Genomic DNA, 12,974 nt, shown 5'->3' with positions numbered 1-12,974 from the left:
AGTAGAAATGGAAATGACTTTTTTGCCAGTGTCACTGGAGTGGGACTTACAGGCTCACTCATGTAAGGTTTTCCTGCTGTGTGCTTAACTTACCCTTGGTCTGCATCAAGTTAGTATGTAGTGCAGTGCAGTGCATATGTGTTGTTTGGGAATACAGGGTTTATGTTCCTTTGAATGGTACAATACATGGACGTTTCTCGGTTCACTTTTGTGAGATCCAGGGCTGACTGGAGGAGCATGAGAAAGTAGAGGACTCCTGCAGACATTTTTGTGGATTGCTGTATTCCAGTGAACTAGGGGGCCCACACTGGAGCAAGAAGAGTCAGGCTCTTCTGTACACTTCAAAGGGTGCTATTTGATTCAGGGAGAGGTCACTGTAAAGGAAGGAGATGGGGCTGATAAGAGAACCATAAAGAGAAAGGTTGGGACCTCGGGGTTATCTTTTAATACACATATCACTGTGGCTGCCATCTAGGTGTGGTCCTCTAGTCACCCCTATGCCCGGTGTCGTGGGGCTATTAGATTTGGAGTCACTCCTGATGTGACAGACTGCTCCCTGGAGGGAATCCAAGGCACAGGAATGGGCACTTCAAAATGAAGCAGACTTCCATCACAAACTTCAAAAGGCTCAGACTCCAAATTGCATTTAATGTTTGCAAACAGACAATAGAAAAGGGAGCTTGTGGCCCCCAAACAAGCTAGTTGGGATGTGTGAGGAGGAGAAGCTCTGAAAGACTTCTGCCTGTGGCCGGGACAGGGGGTTAAGGCATGCCAGTCTCCCAGCTGGGTGAGGGGACATTGCTGAGGGAAAATCTACCTTCCAACGAAGCATGGAGCAACAGAGCCTGACTGCTTGACTAGACCAGTGTGTCCTGTGATGAAGAAGAGATCGCTGGAGGGAGCAAGATCCAGTGGGGGATCTTGGCGTATAGATCCCAATAGTGAGGTGTGAGGAAAAGGCTGTCATGTCAATCGGGTATTTGCTTATATGGTGGTTGAAAGTCAGAGAATCTGTATGCCAGTCAGGGCAACCATAAAGTTAACCATGCCAATCGGGTTGTTGTTAATGTGCTGTGTCACAGTCTGCAACACCGTATGTTAGAGTGGTCTACTGTGATGTTAGCCATGCCAATCATCACAATGTCCATGTGTGGTTTGAGAGTCAGCCCATATGCCAGAGGTGGCTGCTGTGAAGAGGAACTTGCTAACATGCTGATTGGGCTGTTTCAAAAAGTGCAGAGTAAGAATGTATGGTAGAGGGATCCACCAGGAACGTCAAGGATCGTAGCCAGGTTCATGCCATTGTTGAGAGTTTGCTGAGGGGATGCATGCCGGCATGAGCGCTGACTGTGGATCGGAACCAGAAGCTGGCAAATCCCCCCCACCTGTGGGAAGGATCAATGGAAAGTTACCATCGCACAGGTGGAGAGCCAGCCACAAGTGTTACTCAGCGAAGTCAGACACTGCTTCCTCTGCGCCTCTGAGTAAGACATGCAATCCCTGCTGGTGCGGGGTAGACAGCTTGAAGGGCTCAAAGGCTCCAAGGGAACTTCTCGCCAGATAGTGCTTCGGCACTGGAACACTTTTGGCATTTCTAAAAGTGTAGGAGTAGGTCTCCTGAGCCTAGGAATGTTAGTAGAGCCTAATCTGACTGTTGCCTATAGTGAATGGGAAATAACGAATATCACTAGAGAGCGATAAGAAGGACTCAAGGGTCTGCCTATTGAACACTAGAGACCAGAGCTCACGGACCTGTGTGTTTTGTTTTTACATGCAGTATTTCAAATTGTGTTTGTATATAAATACTTACTTTGTTATTAAAGGAAATATTTGACTGGATAATCATTTATTGTTGCTATTGTACCTACTTTGAGTTGTGAGCCAATGTTCACCACCCGTATCGACCACACCATCACCAGAAAAGTCTTGGACTGCCCGACCTGCACGACTATTGAAAGTACTGAAAGGGTACTTGTCCCAGGTTCTCAGGATCCATAGAAGGTCAATCCCCAGGACATCAGGAGTAAAAGACACTAGCCTTCACGGTTGAGCCCAGTAGCTCCTGCTTGCCCCATGGCCCTCGGATAGGGGTTCTGACAGGGGTTCTGACAAAAAAGGGCCTCTGCCACTAGGTGTACAAAAAAAGGGCCTTATTCACAAAGGATCTTAAGTGCGATTGTGGAGTCGCAGCACTCGTGTTGGAGTCTCCTCACTTGTGGTGGAATCGCTGCATTAGGGGTGGCTTCTCCGCTTAACACATGCAGCGAATACACCGTGTGATTCTGAGTACGCATTGCGGGCGGTCCCGATCCACACCACAATGGCGGGTGGACTCTAGTCGCCTACCATCATAATGACCCCCATAGTTATCATCATTCTATTTTTTGTAGGTTCGGGGCTGGGTTAGAGCGGGGTGGGGTGGGGCAGGGCTCGAGGCACAGGGTGAGGAGTGCTTTGCACACTCCAAGTGTGCAGGGCTGCTTGGCTGGCCTTCTTGGGCCGGCCAAATAATCATGCTCACTTTGCGTGTTCCCCACCAGGCTACATTGCAGAGCCTGCTGGGAACATGACCAGGCCCCTAGTCCTATCTGAGCACCGATCCATGGCACTCAGACCAATCAAAATTCTGCATTGCAGCGTTTTGGTTGGCTTTGGGGAGCCTGGGTGGTTCCTTGCACTCGCCAGAGAAGTGGAAGTGAGACGTGGCCGGTGAAAGAGGTAAGTGGTCTTTTTTTTATTATTTTGTTCCCCCACCACCACCCCACTACCTCCGCCCCTCCATCCTCATTCCCTGCCAGCCGCTACTGTCTGCTACCCCTCTTCCTCCTACTCCTCCAAGTATCAAACTGGCAAATCAGCAGCTGAGGGTAATATTCACCCTGACACCCCTGAGCCCTCACATGTTGCCATATAACCAGCCCCAGAGTATGTTAGCACTGTTGCTTTGGAGGAGGCCATGAGGCAGCTAGTTGCTGGTCAGCAGGCCCTCTCTTGTGATGTCAAAGAGGTGGTGGCATAATTAAGAGATAACTGAGAAGCACATGCTTACTAGCACTGTGAACTTCGTAGTCTCCTGGAAACCTGGACTGCGGACATATCTTCCTATCCAGTGCCACATACCTACCTACACACTATTGTTGTGTTTCCAAGTATATTCACCGGATGTATGACGGTACAACGCGTACCGTCACAACGCATCCCTTTACCATGCATCCCTTACAACGCAAGTCGTTACCACGACTTGCGTTGGGGGGCGCGGATTTCGAATAGTATAATTTACTATTCTAACACCAGTCCCCGTGGACCCTAGGGAAGGTGTTTGGATAGTAAATTTACTATTTTTAATCCTTTAGCGCCCTCCAGCGCAAGTCGTGGTAACGACTTGCGTTGTAAGGGATGCGTGCTAAAGGTACCGCGTTGTGAAAACTTCGTGGTAAACGATGTTTACCATATTCACCACTACTGTCTGTGTCCTACCTCAGTGTGTCCAGTCACTTAGTAGGTTACGGTCATGCCCTGTAATCAAAACTTTCTGTTTCAGAGGAGTTGATGTTTGTAATTAAATCCTAGCTGGAAGATGGTGTCAAATTTTACCCCAATCTAGACCAGCACCTCTAATAGAGTATCTGGGGTGGAGGACTGACTGCAGATTTCTATTAGACTTAGGATTTTTCATTTCTGCAGTAACTATTTTTTAGTTCTTTTAGACCATGTTTTGGACAATTGCTTTTGGACATTTTGTAATGTAACAGACTTGTCCTCTGACGTCCTGAGGTGTTTTGTTTCAGTTGACTACCTCCTCCAAATCGACTACTCATCCTAGTCCTTTGCAAGAGCTGTCCCCATTGAAAAATACAATTTCAATTTACATATTTCTTTGTTGTTTTATATAAAATTAGTTTCCCACCAAACTAGAATATGTTGCTGCTGTATCCTGTGTGTGTATGGACATGCCTGTTGATGCAGGCAAGTGTGTTTTAGTCATTAAAAATGTTAGTCGAAAAAGAGTCTATAGCGCAATATTACCAAATTGCTCTCAATCAATGATTTTCTATACCTGAATACATAAGAAATAACACACAGGTGGGTGCTAGGTTAAATTGATATATGTTTACAAATGTGGCCCACAAAATGTTTACAATTACAAAGCACCTGGTGGTTACATATTGATCCAAATAATGGTTGTGATGTTTTGAGTGAGGGTGAGTCCGTAATGGACTGGGTTCAAGGTTCAGGAAGTTACTGGCTGATGTCCATGTCAATGAGGCTATGACAAAAGATAAAAATGAGTGTGAAATTACATTCAATAGTAGTATGTATATAGATTTCATAGACTACCATTATGGACTGTAAGCAGATAGCTAAATTGCTGCTTGCAGGATACCTCCTAATATCTGGTCAATAGTAAGTATTGTTGAAACCACGTACTGCTACATCATTGAAACTGTGCCCATAAAATTATACAGACTAATATCTATGTTTACAGAACTAGTAGTATCAGTATTTATTTTAAAAGAAGTTAATAAAAATTACAAAAAAAAAGAAAGTATAGATCTGCTGGATCAAAACTACCGAGAAGAAGTTGTGATTATTGGGAACCTATTGATGTAGCTTTAGAGAATGTGAGGTAGCATCAGATATATAATGTCATTAATCAAATGTAATCAATGGGGATATATTTGGTAAGATACTGGAAAAATAAATATACTTACCAATAAATGTGCAAAATTGAAGGATGTATTTAGTAACATAAGAAAAGTAATTTTAGCTATATAAGTTCGTGCTTTCAATTTCTCAGTTGTTACACACAGAACAAGGGGTTTAAAAAAATAAGAAAATGATCCCACATCCAGGCATCAAGAGAGAAATATGGTTATTCATATTGAAACTGACCCAACCAGTCCTAAATTTGGTGAACCTGGTGGAGCAGAAGAGGAGATGGTGGCAGTTGCCACATAGCCGCAGAACACAGGACCTTCAAAAATTAATGACATTCTATGAAAGAGGATGTGGATAAACAATATGTGTAAAATTAACAAAGGTAACTTAAACTTTTGAATACATTTCCTGTTACCCTTTTTTTCCTGATCAACCCAAACTGTATTTAGGACAATGCCATGAAGTGTAGAAACACAAAACATCTGATTGCAGAACATCCTTGCACTCCCAACTCCTCATCTCATTTAGAATACCCGACAATCCTATTTTCTCTCCTACCCTGGCTCACTGGGTCAAGTTGGTGATGTCTTTGGCAGGTATCAAAACTTCCATTTTTGGTGCACACTATTCCATTCCAGAGGAGCCATGGCTTCCAAAGCTTTCTGTGCAGGTTCCCATCTCAAGGACATTCTGAGATCAGCTGATTAGTCTAATGATAATGGTTTACACATGTTTATTGTAAACCTGTTCATACTACATCTTTGACAGCTCCAACGTTACCACCTTCTTCCTAAAGATGTTCCAGCACCTTCCGGCTCCTTGCTGGCAAATTCTTCAAATTCTACTGTTCCTTATGTTCATCTCCTCTTTCTCCAGTTGAATCTTTGGGATTCAGACTCATGGACTTTTGCAAAGAACTGTTTACATGTGCTTTTGCGTTTTCTATTGTGTTATCGATATTCCTCCTGTTCTCTGATTATCATTAACTTCGCACACAAGAAAAGAGGGCTGTTCACAGTCAAGTAGAGGGGTTATACATGTTAAGGTCATTCTACTGGTTGTGATACATACTGTCTTTCGTTTTCCCATTGGCTAGCGTTCTCTATGTCTCATGGAACTTGTAGTGGTTTAAGTTCTTGACGGCTGCAATCTAATAAAAACAAGATTAGAGAAGCATAATAGAAGCCTCCGATCTTGGGAAAAGTTCCCCTCCATTTGCAAAAGTGCAATTAGAAATGATAGCATTGTCCAGCGTCTGCATCTCCACCACTCCTCTCCACCCTTCCCTCTATTGTATTGAAGAAATAAAATACTCAAAAAATATCGGCGAGTCACCCTTATCTGACAAGAGGGACAGGGTAGCCAATAATTAGAATAAGGTTGTGGTTCCCTTTTGTGTGCCTTGAAAGAATAAAGAGTGGCACTCTGTTTGAAAAGCAAGTGGACGTCTACCGGCACAGAAAACCTACATTTCTGAAATTTATAAACATTATATATTGTGAGTCCTTACAAAGACAGTATTAAGCACAAAATCTATGTGTACTCTTGTTTATTATCATAAAACAATTAGCAGTAACTCTTATGTGTTTAAAACCACAAGTTAAAAAAGGAACTAATTGTAGTCCTTAATCTTCTAACAGAGTGTCGATTCCTAGAAATGCTCATTGCATAATGTACAAAATTGAACAACTAATACATAAAAATTACTTCTTATTAGTTAAAATTACAAAACTGTTGTTGTGGCTTTTCCGTAGACAACAGAATATTTTTTCACCACCTTCTTAAGGACAAGGTTTTTCCACGTACCCCAGAACTGAACAAATAGAGAGAACTTTGAAATCCATGCAAAAATATTGCAAGAAAATTGTTGGATTAAGGGTACCCAAAACAATTAATAAAGAGAGCATATAAACTCGAAAACTACTATAACAGAGAAATGTTCCTTGAAGAAAAAATTGTAGGTAGAAGAGATAACAAAAGAATAACCTGCGTAACCAACTTTACAAACACAACTAACAAATCAAAAAACCTAATAAATAGAAATTGGCCACTTCTTAATGAAACTGACAGTGAGATGTTGTAATGGTGTTTGTTTGCCTATAGAAGAAACAAAACAATAAGGAACTGTCTAGCATAGACCTATGGAGAAAACAAAGGGAATACATAATTGAGTGTTCAATGCCCATGGAATGGATCCTTGATGCAGAGTAAGGTAAGGCAGCGACTTGCGCTGCTTTGTCTAACTCAATATCTATGAGGCTATGCAAAGCCACACAGGGTAGCTTTCTGTTGCCTCATAGATATGATCGAGAGGCTTGCGCCACCAGAGCATCAAAAAAAGTGACGCTCCGGTGGAGCAAGCCTCTAAAAAATAAACCCCTTAGTGCTTATATGGAGCCGTGGTTTTTGAAGTCCAGCATTTGTTTTCCCCATCAGTCATTGACTGAGAGCAAAAGAGAAAAAAAGAAGGAAGGAGGAAGAGAAAGATGGAAAATCTGTCACAAATGGGGGAAGCAGGAACTTGCTACAGAGAGGTGAATGTGCAGGTTGTGTTTGTAGTGGATTAAAGAGGTATTAGGTGGGGGACGTGGCTTAGGAGCCTGAAGGAATGACCGCCGCTCTGAGGAGCTCTGGGAGAGCGTAGAACGACGGGCCTCCTCAGGTCTCCCAACGTCGATATCGGGTTCCTGAAACCACTTTCCCATGCAGCGGAATCTCTTCAACATGGAACAGGAGCAGTGCGGTGACACGGGATGAGCGCGCAGAGTGTTTTCTCGGCTTCGTTATTAATCGCAGCTCGTTTTAGAGTCGCGTCCGCCATTTTGTGCTTCTGCCCCTCCCCGTAATTCCCCCCCGATTTTCTGCCTGATGTTCTGCCCTGCGGTGTGTTTTTCAAGCATTTTTACATGCTAATTGGCATTTTGAGAGCACTTTTTTATCCTACGTTCAACTCTTCAGTTTTTATGGCTAATTTATGTTATTAAGTGGCTTTCCTGGACCGACTCTTCATGTCCCTCAGAAATGAAATGAACTGTAAACCCCAAACACCAATTTGGTCTCTTGAAGGAGCACATCAGTGTGTTTCTAAGATGCGCACTGGTACTTAATCACCAAAATGTTCCTTGTTTCTCTTAACAATTGACTTTATTTGAAGAGTATGTTTACTTCTTGCATGTACTAGTAGTCTTTTCAAACTCTACTCATCATTACTCAATATTCTCTTGGACGCTATCTCTGAGTCTGGACCCACCTACCAGGTATTTTTTTAAAGCATATTTTCTGTGATGATGGCTCACCCTAATCGCAGTAATACACAACAATTTAATTCTAATTGCACATTGTTGGAGGACAATCATCCTTTTAGTGTGCTACAGGAACATATAGATGATAATTCTAATGACTCTGTTGGAATGAAAGCCTCTTCTTCTGCTACGTCTCGTTCAAGCTCTAACCTAACTCAAAGATACCCTCCTCTGCATCAGGAAAACGAGTGAAGACAAATCCTCCTTCCCCCGCCAATTCTTCTTCCATTTCCATGGAGATTTTACTTGAGGAAATACGTTCGCTCAAACCATACATGGGTGAAACTAATGCTCGCCTTCAGAGCCTTGAAGATAACTGGTCTCATACAGAACAACAGGTTGCGGACCTAGAGTTAAGAATGACATCAGTGCATGTGGTCACAGACCAAGTTCCAGGTATGCATAGAGAAATACAACACCTTGAACAACATGTTGAAAATTTGGAAAACCAAAATAGACGCAAAAACCTAAGAATTTACGGTCTTGCAGAAGGTCTTGAAGGCCCTAATCCTATATCCTTATTTCAATCCTTCCTGCCAACACTTCTTGGTCTTCCAAGCTCTCCTTTATTGAACATTCAGCAAGCTCATCGCTTAGGTCAACTTTCTCGCTCATCCATCCTTTCCTCCTCTTCAGCAAAACCAAGAGGTGTCATCTTGTATTTTCTAGAATTCATGGATCTGATTAAAGTTTTCCAGGCTGCCAAACAGAAGGGAAGATTTATTTGGAACGGTTCAGATATCTTTGTCTCCCAAGACTACGCAAAAGCTATGCTGATCATCGGAAACAATTTCTGGATATGAGACCTGCTCTCCGTACCTTGAATGCATGTTATGGAATGTTTCACCGTTGTCTCTTCAAAGTGACTTATAATAATAAAACAACAAATTATGAAGATCTTGCCCTTCTTCAACATATCTGAACTCCTGCAGAGATGACTCCATGGACACTCCTCGATTATAATTGTCTTGACTGTTCCAGTCATGTTTGCTGTTGTTTGAATTCTTCCTCTTCCTGGTAATGTTGCAGTTGTTTGTATTTTATCCCTTTCTGGAATGTTTATTACGTTCTGAGATACCCTCCTAATGTTTTTCCTTTTTTCTTTATCAGGTACAGTTTTGTGATCCCTTGATTTATGACCCCTTTGTAATTAGCCCGGAGGCTGTTTTCTCCCTTTGCTGCACCCTCTTGGAGTCTTTCGTCTGGTGTGCTACCTTCCCCTATGTGGTTCCTCGATCCCCAGCCCCATTGTTTTTTTGCGGTATGTCTTTTTTTTTTTCAAAACCGTAGTTTGCGGTATGTCTTTTTGACATTTTTATGCATCATCAATGGTCGTCTGATTTGTTTTGTATTCCTGTTCAGTGTTTTCTCCTTTCTTGTTCTTTCCTCCTTCCTGCTTTTTTCTTTTCTTTTCTTCTTTATCTTACTTTTTTCTTTTTCCGTTTTATATTTGGAGACAGTTCCTTCTTTTCTCGCTCTTTTCTTTTTCTGATCTGGACTCTCTATTTCATTCCTTGTTATTCTACTTTCTATCATTCTTTCATTAATGAATTTAGTTTTCTTATTGTTTGCATAATTGTTCAAGTTACATTTAACTGGTTGCATTTTCGCTCTACTTTTTATCATTCACTCATTACAGATTTTAGTTTTCTTTTTGTATGCATAATAAATGTTCAGTTTAAATTGATAGGTTATATTTAGAGTTATTACATGGAAGGCTAAGGGAATAAATAACCCTATAAAAAGACAATGGGTATTAACCCAGTTGGCTAAATTACATGCAGATATTCTAATAATTCAAGAGACACATTTATCTGATGTTGAAGCATCGAAATTGAAATGATGTGGGTAGGCAATGTTTTTTCTTCCCAAGAAAATACTAGGGATCAGTCTCCCATCAAGAATGTGATTTGGAAGGTCGTTGGGTAATAGTCAAACTTCTTTTAAATCAGATACCTTTAGTCCTTTTTAACCTTTACGCACCAGTCACTGTTGATAATGTTGTTTGGACCCACATCTCTGAGAAATTCCTTTTATTGTACAACAAATATATTATTTTTGGTGGCGATTGTAATCAGGTTTTTGACCCTATATTGGATAGGCATTCTTCTGTTAGATTTTCCAACACTAAAATGCATTCTCCATTTATTTCCACCGTACAATGCAAATCCCTAGTTGATATTTGGAAACTCTGTAACCCTGATACTCGAGAATATAGCTTTTACTCCCCTTCACACCACTTACAATCCCAAATAGATTATTTTTTCTTCAGCAAATCTTTATCTCAACTAGTTTATCATTCCGAAATTGGATCCATTTTAATATCTGACCATGCTCCAGTTTCGGTTGATTTTGATTTGTTACTTTTTACTCCTCATGCATGTAGATGGCGCTTCAATAATACTTTATTATCTGATCCTAATTTTACAAGCCAATTCACCTCTTTTGCTTCTGAATTATTTTCCTTCAACTCTACTCCGAACGCATCTCCTGTTATGATCTGGTATTCCTTTAAAGCTGCAACTAGAGGTTTTATTATCAAGTTTGTTTCTCAAAAGAAGAAATCTTTTGAAGTTCAAACCTCCCAAATGCTTGCTGAAATCAAACAACTTAAGTATACTTATTACCACTCAAATCTGAATCTTGATTAAAAAAACTTTAAGTTCAATAAATAATAAATAATAATTAATAAAAATAATAAATAATTATTAATAAATTAATGTAAGTTTAATAAATAGACCACTGAAGCTGCTTCTTCGTATCTTTTAAAGAGCAGTGCTCGTTATTATGGAGGTCAATATAAAATGGGAAAATTATTAGCTAATTACTTGTAAATACAACGGGATCGGACTAAAATAGAGTCTATACGGAATAATGCCAGTATTTCCTTATTTAAAGATGACGACATTCTATATGAGTTTGTTTCCTTTTACAAAACTTTATATACTCCTGAACAACAACCGTCATCAACTAATCTTTCAACTTATTTTCAATCTATTGATCCCCCTCTGTCTCACAATATTGACTTTGCATCTTTAGAATCAGATATTAGTCTTTCTGAAACTACGCATGCAGTTTCAGTCCAAAAAAGGGGGCAAGCTCCGGGTCCAGATAGATTTAATATTGAATTTTATGCACATTTTTCTAATCTACTTCTCCCCAGTCTTCTATAACTTTTTAATTATTTTATTACAGTCAGCGCCTCCTCTGAAACATTTCAAAAAGCCATGATCTATTTAATACCTAAAGATAACAAAGACCCCTCTCTCTGCAAAAATTATCGTCCAATCTCCTTAGTCAATCTTGACTATAAAATATATGCAAAAATCCTTGCTCTTCGTATCAATCCCATTTTACCTAATATCATCGGCCCTGAACAATCAGGTTTTGTAAAAGGACGTTTATCATCTGATAATTCCAGAGTCTTTTTCAATATCCTTAGTAAAGCTTCCTCTCTTCATTACCCTATTGCTGCTATTGGGTTAGACGCAGAGAAAGCATTTGATAGGATCGGATGGGATTTTATGTTCCAGGCGCTAAAATGGCTAGGGTTTCCTCCTAAATTAATTTCCCTTATTTCGTTATTGTACTCATGTCCTAAAGTTACTATTTTTGTTAATGGGAAAATCTCAGATTATTTTTCTCTTCTTTAGGGGAGTACGTCAAGGATGCCCTCTCTCTCCTCTTTTATTTATAATAGCATTATAACCCTTTTTAACTAAAATTAGACAAGAAACTCAGATTACAGATTTTCAACTGAACGCTTCCCATGTTAAAATGTCTGTTTACACAGATGATTTTCTTTTATACTGCTCTAACTCTTCTATGTCCATTCCCTCTTTTATAAGACAGGTTGATACATTCTCTCAGTTATCTGGTTATCGTCTCAATTCCGACAAGTGTGAAGTTCTTCCTCTTAATGTGCTCTGTCTTAAACAAGATTTCATTTCTACCGTTTTTTCTGGGCAAACTTCCAAGATAAAATATTTTGGCCTGTGGTTCTCCTCAAACATTCTCGAAACGTTAAAACTAAACTTTGCCCACATAACTAAAACTGTATCTGACACTATTGATTGCTGGCACCCTCTTTTTCTCTATTGGTGGGGACGATTAGACTCCATTAAGATGATGCTTTCTCCTTTAATTCTATATATTATGTCCATGATTCCTGTTCATATTACTGGATTTTACTTAAAAAAATGGATTCCCTTTTAACAAAATTCCTTTGGAAGAACAAGTCCCCCAGAATAGCTCTGTCTACCTTGAAGGCGGGCAAAATTCCTGGTGGTCCTAAATTTCCTGATTTAAAAAAATATCATTATGCTATTTCTTTGAAACAATCCTCCCGTTGGCTTTTCCTGATCAGATTTTGCATCCTCCCATCTGGTTGACCATAGAAAAATACTTTACATCACCTTACAATTTTAAAGAATCTCTTGCTTTTACCAACAATGTTTCTTCCCTTTGAACTCCAACTATCTCATATTCTCGTAAAATTCTTGCTCCACTAATACCCTCCTCTTACCCTTCGTATTCTTTGCTAGATCAACAACTCATTTGGCCTAATAAATTATTATGCATTAAAAATCGCACTATTTATTGGAAATCCCGGACAGCTAAGGGACTCCTTTGGATTTCACAATTATTACTCAATAATATTCCTTTATCCTTTTCAGATCTTCAAGCACAATTTTTCTTATCATCTTCTTACAAAATTCAATCTGATCTTTTATATATTTCCCTCACACAGTATCCTAGATCCTTGCCAGCATCTCCTTCTCCTTCCTCCAGCTGCTCCATGCTATTTCCCTTATTATCTATTTCTTCTTCAGCTTCATCTTTATACAAATGTTTATCCTTTTCTTCTGATAGGAACAAAACTAAGGTTGAATTGGCTTGGGAAAAGGATCTTATAGAATGTTGGACAACCCCTTTTTGGGATAAGTTGTGGCTTAAAATTCAGAAAACTTCTAGAGCTGTTAACACTTCTCAAACCCTTTATTTTGTTTATTA

Source organism: Lissotriton helveticus, chromosome 4_1 (assembly GCF_964261635.1).
Source record: "Lissotriton helveticus chromosome 4_1, aLisHel1.1, whole genome shotgun sequence".
In the NCBI taxonomy this organism is placed as follows: Eukaryota; Metazoa; Chordata; class Amphibia; order Caudata; family Salamandridae; genus Lissotriton; species Lissotriton helveticus.
Note: the sequence above shows the minus strand (reverse complement) of the source record.